The sequence below is a fragment of the Hibiscus syriacus genome, unplaced genomic scaffold (assembly GCF_006381635.1).
Source record: "Hibiscus syriacus cultivar Baekdansim isolate YM2019G1 unplaced genomic scaffold, ASM638163v2 tig00116975_pilon, whole genome shotgun sequence".
Classification (NCBI taxonomy): Eukaryota; Viridiplantae; Streptophyta; class Magnoliopsida; order Malvales; family Malvaceae; genus Hibiscus; species Hibiscus syriacus.
In genome coordinates, this window is record NW_024063499.1 from 1,094,515 (window position 1) to 1,100,514 (window position 6,000).

At 32.8% G+C, this 6,000-nt stretch overlaps 1 pseudogene; it reads left to right on the forward strand.

The window, feature by feature from the left end:
• The first annotated feature begins 1,239 nt into the window (after positions 1-1,239).
• On the forward strand, positions 1,240-4,504 carry LOC120192484 (annotated as a pseudogene).
• Positions 4,505-6,000: the final 1,496 nt, after the last annotated feature.

The window sequence follows — 6,000 nt, forward strand, 5'->3', positions numbered from 1 at the left end:
CGTTTCCTCTACTTAAATAATATTAAAGTTGATGCATATGTCATGGAATTAGAATTTCACTTAACAATTTTCGCGGTTTAAGATATTGAAAAATAAAAAAAGGAACAAGACGGAAGAAAAACTAGAGAAATCAACAAAAAAAAATAAAAAAAATAATTTGATTTTTCTAAAAAGGGATGATATAAATGACTTTAAAAAACCTTTAATTATAATTGAGTCCTTTTAAAATCAATGGTTCAAAATAAATTATATGATCAACTTAAATTAAAATTTATCTATAAGATAATTTTTTGAGATTATTCAAAATTTACATAATTTTTATCTTTAAAATTAAATTATCTTGATGATTATAATTTTATTAAGTCATTTGAATAAATCAACAAGACTCTTATAAACAAATATTTTAGGGTGCGTTTGGTTCACGGAATGTAAAATTACCAGTGAGAATAAAAGATTACCAGTGGGAATAAAAGATTACCAGAGAATAGGATTACTGGGAATGTTGTATTTTGTGGTTGGTTGGTTTAGCAGGAATGTAAGATTATCGTGTTTGGTTAAAGGAATAAAAGATTATTGGAATGTATATTTGACCAAATTGTCCTTATTATATATTTGTATAATATTACAAATTGTAAAATATTTATATATTTTCTTTAAAAAATTAAATTCATAATATTTATATAATTTTTTTTTATAAAATTAAAAATATAAAAAAGGTTTAATGAAAGGGTAAAAAAAATTTAACCCCTGAATTTCATATAAAATTTTAATTATAGATTTTTTTTGTAAATCTAAAATAATTTAAGGATAAATTTGTAATTTAACCTTCGTAGAATTTTTATTATTCAATGACAGAAGATTATATTTTTGGGAAAAAATAAAAATTTAAAGGCATTTTAGTACAAAACGTCGGTAATATTACAATACTTAAGGGAAATGAGGTAATGACATTCCCGGTAATATACCCAAAAAATCTACTATTAGTAATAAAATATTACCGAGAATAAGATTCCCGACCAACCAAACATGAGAATGTGAGATTCCAATCATTGAACTAAACACCTCTTAATATTTTGAAATTATACCGAATTTGATAGTCTTAGTTAAACCTAACACATAGCCATAGATCTATTCTGAGTGAACACAATAAACCAACCCGCAGGTGAGTGGCTCACCCCTGACAAAGATTTTCCCACGTCTTCGCTCCATTTTTAGCCGCTCGGCCTTTGCCCTTTTAAGTTTTCCCTTTATCTATAGTTTCCTTCTTAGCCTCCTAATGGAAGCAAACGGCTCTATTGTTGAAAATATCAGACTTTTAGGGTTTTACACTCTCAGCCCCTTAACTGCACTACGCGGTAGTCCAAGAGAGAGAAAAAAGGGAAGGAAAAAAAATAAGCCTTCCCATAAGTAGGCTCTCCTCCCTATATTTCTTGAATTGTTTATTAATTGTGTTTTTCCTTTATATATGATGTTCTTCTTCAGTTTTCGTGTTTTGGGTCTGAGGAATTGGTAATGACAGCTTTTTTCAAAGGAAAATCAGATTACTTTTTGTGTTTTGTTTTCCTGTTTCTTATGGGATTAATTTGTCTAAAAGCTTTTCATTTTATTTTTGCTTTTACTAATAAATTAATGATGTTTAGTTGAATTTTCCATTTTATTTATATATTTTGTTCCCTTGTTAATTTCGCAGATTATTTGTGATAAATACTAGTAGAAAGCCAAAATGCAGGCTTGTAGTGGAACTTCAATGATGGGTTCTTTGCAACAGCCTATAAGGATCAAAGTCGATAGACTGACATTCCATTTAAAAGGGTCCAGTTACTCTGGTATTAAGCTTAATTCTGTAAAGTCCTGTAGAGCTCAACTTGAAAGTAGCTTAGTTACTGGGAGGCCTCCCTTTTGGGACACTGTTCCCGTGATCGAAACTGCTTTTGTGGACCATGGCCTCAATGAAGCTGATCCCGACGTTCAAGCTGTTATTAACAAGGAGAAGGAGAGGCAGTTCAAAAGCCTTGAGCTTATTGCCTCAGAGAACTTTACATCCCGTGCAGTAATGGAGGCGGTTGGTTCATGTCTCACGAACAAGTATTCGGAAGGACTACCTGGTAAAAGGTATATCGAATTAAGCAGAATGCATAGAGATGTGATTTTTGTAATTTTAGATTTTATTGTTTGTAGCTAATTATCTTATTGTTTATTGCAGGTACTATGGGGGCAATGAGTACATTGATGAACTTGAAACGCTTAACCAAAAGAGGGCTTTGGCAGCATTTCATCTGGATGAAAATAAGTGGGGCGTTAATGTTCAACCTTTGTCAGGTTTTCCTGCTAATTTTGAGGTTTATACAGCAATTCTTAACCCACATGATCGAATAATGGTAAGATACTTCTGTCTGTTTTAGCTGTTGTATTATGTTCTTTTTGTTGGATAGTACATATATAGATGGTTCTTAATATGGTTATATAGGGTCTGGACTTGCCTCAGGGAAGACATTTGTCACATGGATTCATGACAACTAAAAGGCGAGTATCTGGCATATCTATCTATTTCGAGTCAATGCCTTATCGACTTGATGAATCCACAGGTTATCTGTCAATAATGTTAGACTTAAATTGTTTAGTGATTGGTAGGCTTGTTTGGTGACTGATTAAATTTGGAACAGGCCTTATTGATTATGACATGCTTGAGAAAACAGCTACCCTCTTCCGGCCAAAACTTATAATTGCTGGTGCTAGTGCATATCCTCGAGATTTTGACTATCCTCGCATGAGGAAGGTAAGCACTAATGTGCATTTTTGTTTGTGCTATATTACCCGCTATCACAATATATGTATTGTATATATTTTTTCATTTATCATATAACTTATTGTAATTGGTATCTGTTGGAAGATCGCAGATGTTGGTGGTGCATTTCTTATGATGGATATGGCTCATATAAGTGGACTTGTTGCTGCTTCTAAAGTTGCTGATCCCTTTGAATATTGTGACATCATGACAACAAGTACACACAAGGTTTGAGATTAATGTACTCAAATGCTGTGTTGAAACTATATGTTTGTTTTAACTTTGCATACTGATAGTTTTCCTTGTTGACATGTTTATATTTAAGGGTTCTTGAGAAATTTTAGTACCTTGTAGCATGGTGAATCCTGTTTGATTCTTTCACTATTTCGCCGTCTTTCCCTCGTGTAGCGAAGAATACGTTGTTGCTTGGTTTTGGTCATGTTATTTTCATCATGTCTATTATTCTTTAAAAAAAATAACTAATCTGCCTAAAACTTGCTAGTACTTGTATCTTTCTAATAGTACCATTTACTTCATGTGCGTTAATGTCCTCACTAATACTTTCTTACTCATTTCCAGTCTTTGAGAGGTCCAAGAGGTGGCATGATATTCTTCAAGAAGGAACCTGTTCTTGGAGTTGATTTGGAATCCTCCGTCAATAATGCTGTTTTTCCAGGTTTACAGGTAAGTTTGACTGGTCTCCTTTACTCTGATTACTAACCTGAGTTCTCTATTCCAACCTTCCGCTGGCTTTCAAAATTCAATCTGGTTTTTTATGTAATGAAACTAGTTATATCATGAGAAGCATAATGTTGTGTATGTAGGGTGGGCCTCATAACCACACAAATGGGGCACTAGCAGTTTGCTTGAAACATGCACAGTCGCCTGAGTTCAAGGCTTACCAGAATCAGGTATCATCAAAGACTATAAAAAGGGGGGAGGGATGTCTTGATGATAAAGTCTAATTTGGGTACACCATCCTGCAGGTAGTGTCTAATTGTAGAGCTCTTGCAAGGTGATTAGTTGAACACGGATATACACTGGTTTCCTGCTGCAGTGATAATCACCTTATGCTTGTGGAGCTAAGGCCATTGGTAGGTCCTTTTGTATACACCCTAAGCTCCTTTTGCCTAGCTCTTTTATCTTAATGAACTAGTCCACTTCGACAGGGAATTGATGGGGCTTGGGTGGAGAAAATACTTGACATGGCCTCTATCACCTTGAACAAAAATTTGGTGCCTGGTAAGTTCCGCCTTATTCCCTTTATTCAATTCATTTATAATTGTCTTTTTCTTAATTTATATCACTAATACTCAACACATCTCGGAATTTGCAGGGGCAAGAGTGCACTTGTGCCTGGTGGCATTCGCATTGGATCACCTGCTATGACTACTAGAGGATTTACAGAAAGGGAATTCACAGCTATCGCCGATCTCATTCATGAGGGTGTGAAGATAACTATCGATGGGAAGGGATTAGTTTCTGGATCAAAGCTCCAAGAATTCTTGAAGTTTGTGGAGTCTCCCAGTTTTCCTTTGACAAATAAGGTATCAAATCTTCGTAGTAGAGTTGAAGCACTTACAACCCAGTTTCCCATTCCTGGTGTGTAAGTGGAGATATAGATTCACTTTTAGCAATGAACAGGGTGAAATCCAACTCTGATTTCAGGGTTTGTTTTTGAATGTATGCATATATTTATGGTAAAATTTTGAAGTGTTGTTGGGTTCTAGTGTTTTGAAGGAAGACCAAGTCTCTTACATTCCTTGCAAATTGCAAATGGTTACTGTACTTTAATTAGTAAAAAAAGGGTTTAAATACGCTGTTTCGTACTTTTTTCAATATTTAAAATGAGACATTGAGCCCTTGTATTATTTTCTTAATTGAAAATATTGATTCCTCCACTAATTGATATTTCATTTTACTGTTAAATGTTCACTTGACAACTATAACAAGGTAAAATATCTTTTTCAATCCTCTATATTTACAATTTAAACATTCTGACCTAATGATAAATCTTATGAATTTGTAAAGATTAAAGGTCACATTGATAAAAAAATTATAAACATAGAGAATTAAAAAAGTTATTTTACCCTTTTTAAATAGTTGTATGTTTAAACTTCAATTATTTAAGGGGATCAAATCCTTCAAGTTGGAGGAAATCACTCCTTCAATATTGTGCAATCGAATCCTTCTATTAGTTTAGTCATAAAAAAGTTAATACAATTTAGTATGGCACTTTTTTCTTTTTATCATGTCAGATTTAATTTGTTCGTATAAAAAGGATGTATTTATTTACAATTTAATCTCTGTGTTACGTCCAAATTAATAGTTACGTTGATGGAAAACATTAAACCATTGAATACAAGGAAGAGCTAATTAATTGAAACAATTCTGATACTATGGATGATTCAATTGGACTAATTTAGAAACTAGATCAGAGTTTGAGGATGTATAGTGTAATTAACCTTAACAATAACGCATATAGAAATGAAGTTAAAACATTTGTTTTTGGCATTGCTGTTAGGTATGGGATGTGCTACACAACATCCAAGTTGCATCCATAGTGGAGGCAGAAAGTGAGCAGGCAGCGGCAAAAACGGTGGTAGAGGCGGCCACTGCCTCGTGGAAGAGGAAGTTTCTGTCTTCAAAAATGGATGATTATTCCATAATTTGTCCCAAGGACATACTTATAATTTATATTAAGTGCAGGGACTTAAGAAGTTATACTAGAAATTTATGATGTGTGAAACTAAAAAAATTAAATGATACGAAATTAAACAATCAATAAGAAATACAAAGAAAATATTTAAATTATATGAAGTTTTGGAATTTTTAGGGGACGCGATCACATCCTAACATTTCTCGACCCATCTCTGATTTGTCTCTTCCTCTAAAATACATGTGCGTCACTGTCGTCGTACAACCCATCATGTACTTATGTAAATACGTGTATTTGACATGTACTGCATGCATCGTTTCTTTTTGAATAAAATTGTGTAATTTTTAATCAATTACTCTCTTTTTTATTTAAGTCATTCATGATATCAGTGTGGAAGAAATCATAAAGAGGATGGGCAATAGACACAGATGCTCTCTGTAAAACGTGTCTTTATTAAAATTATATTATTTTGATAAAAATATTATTTTAATAAAATTATCGAAAGTTGAATCTTCAGTTGATATTTATTTATTTTTAATTTTATATAAAAAAAATT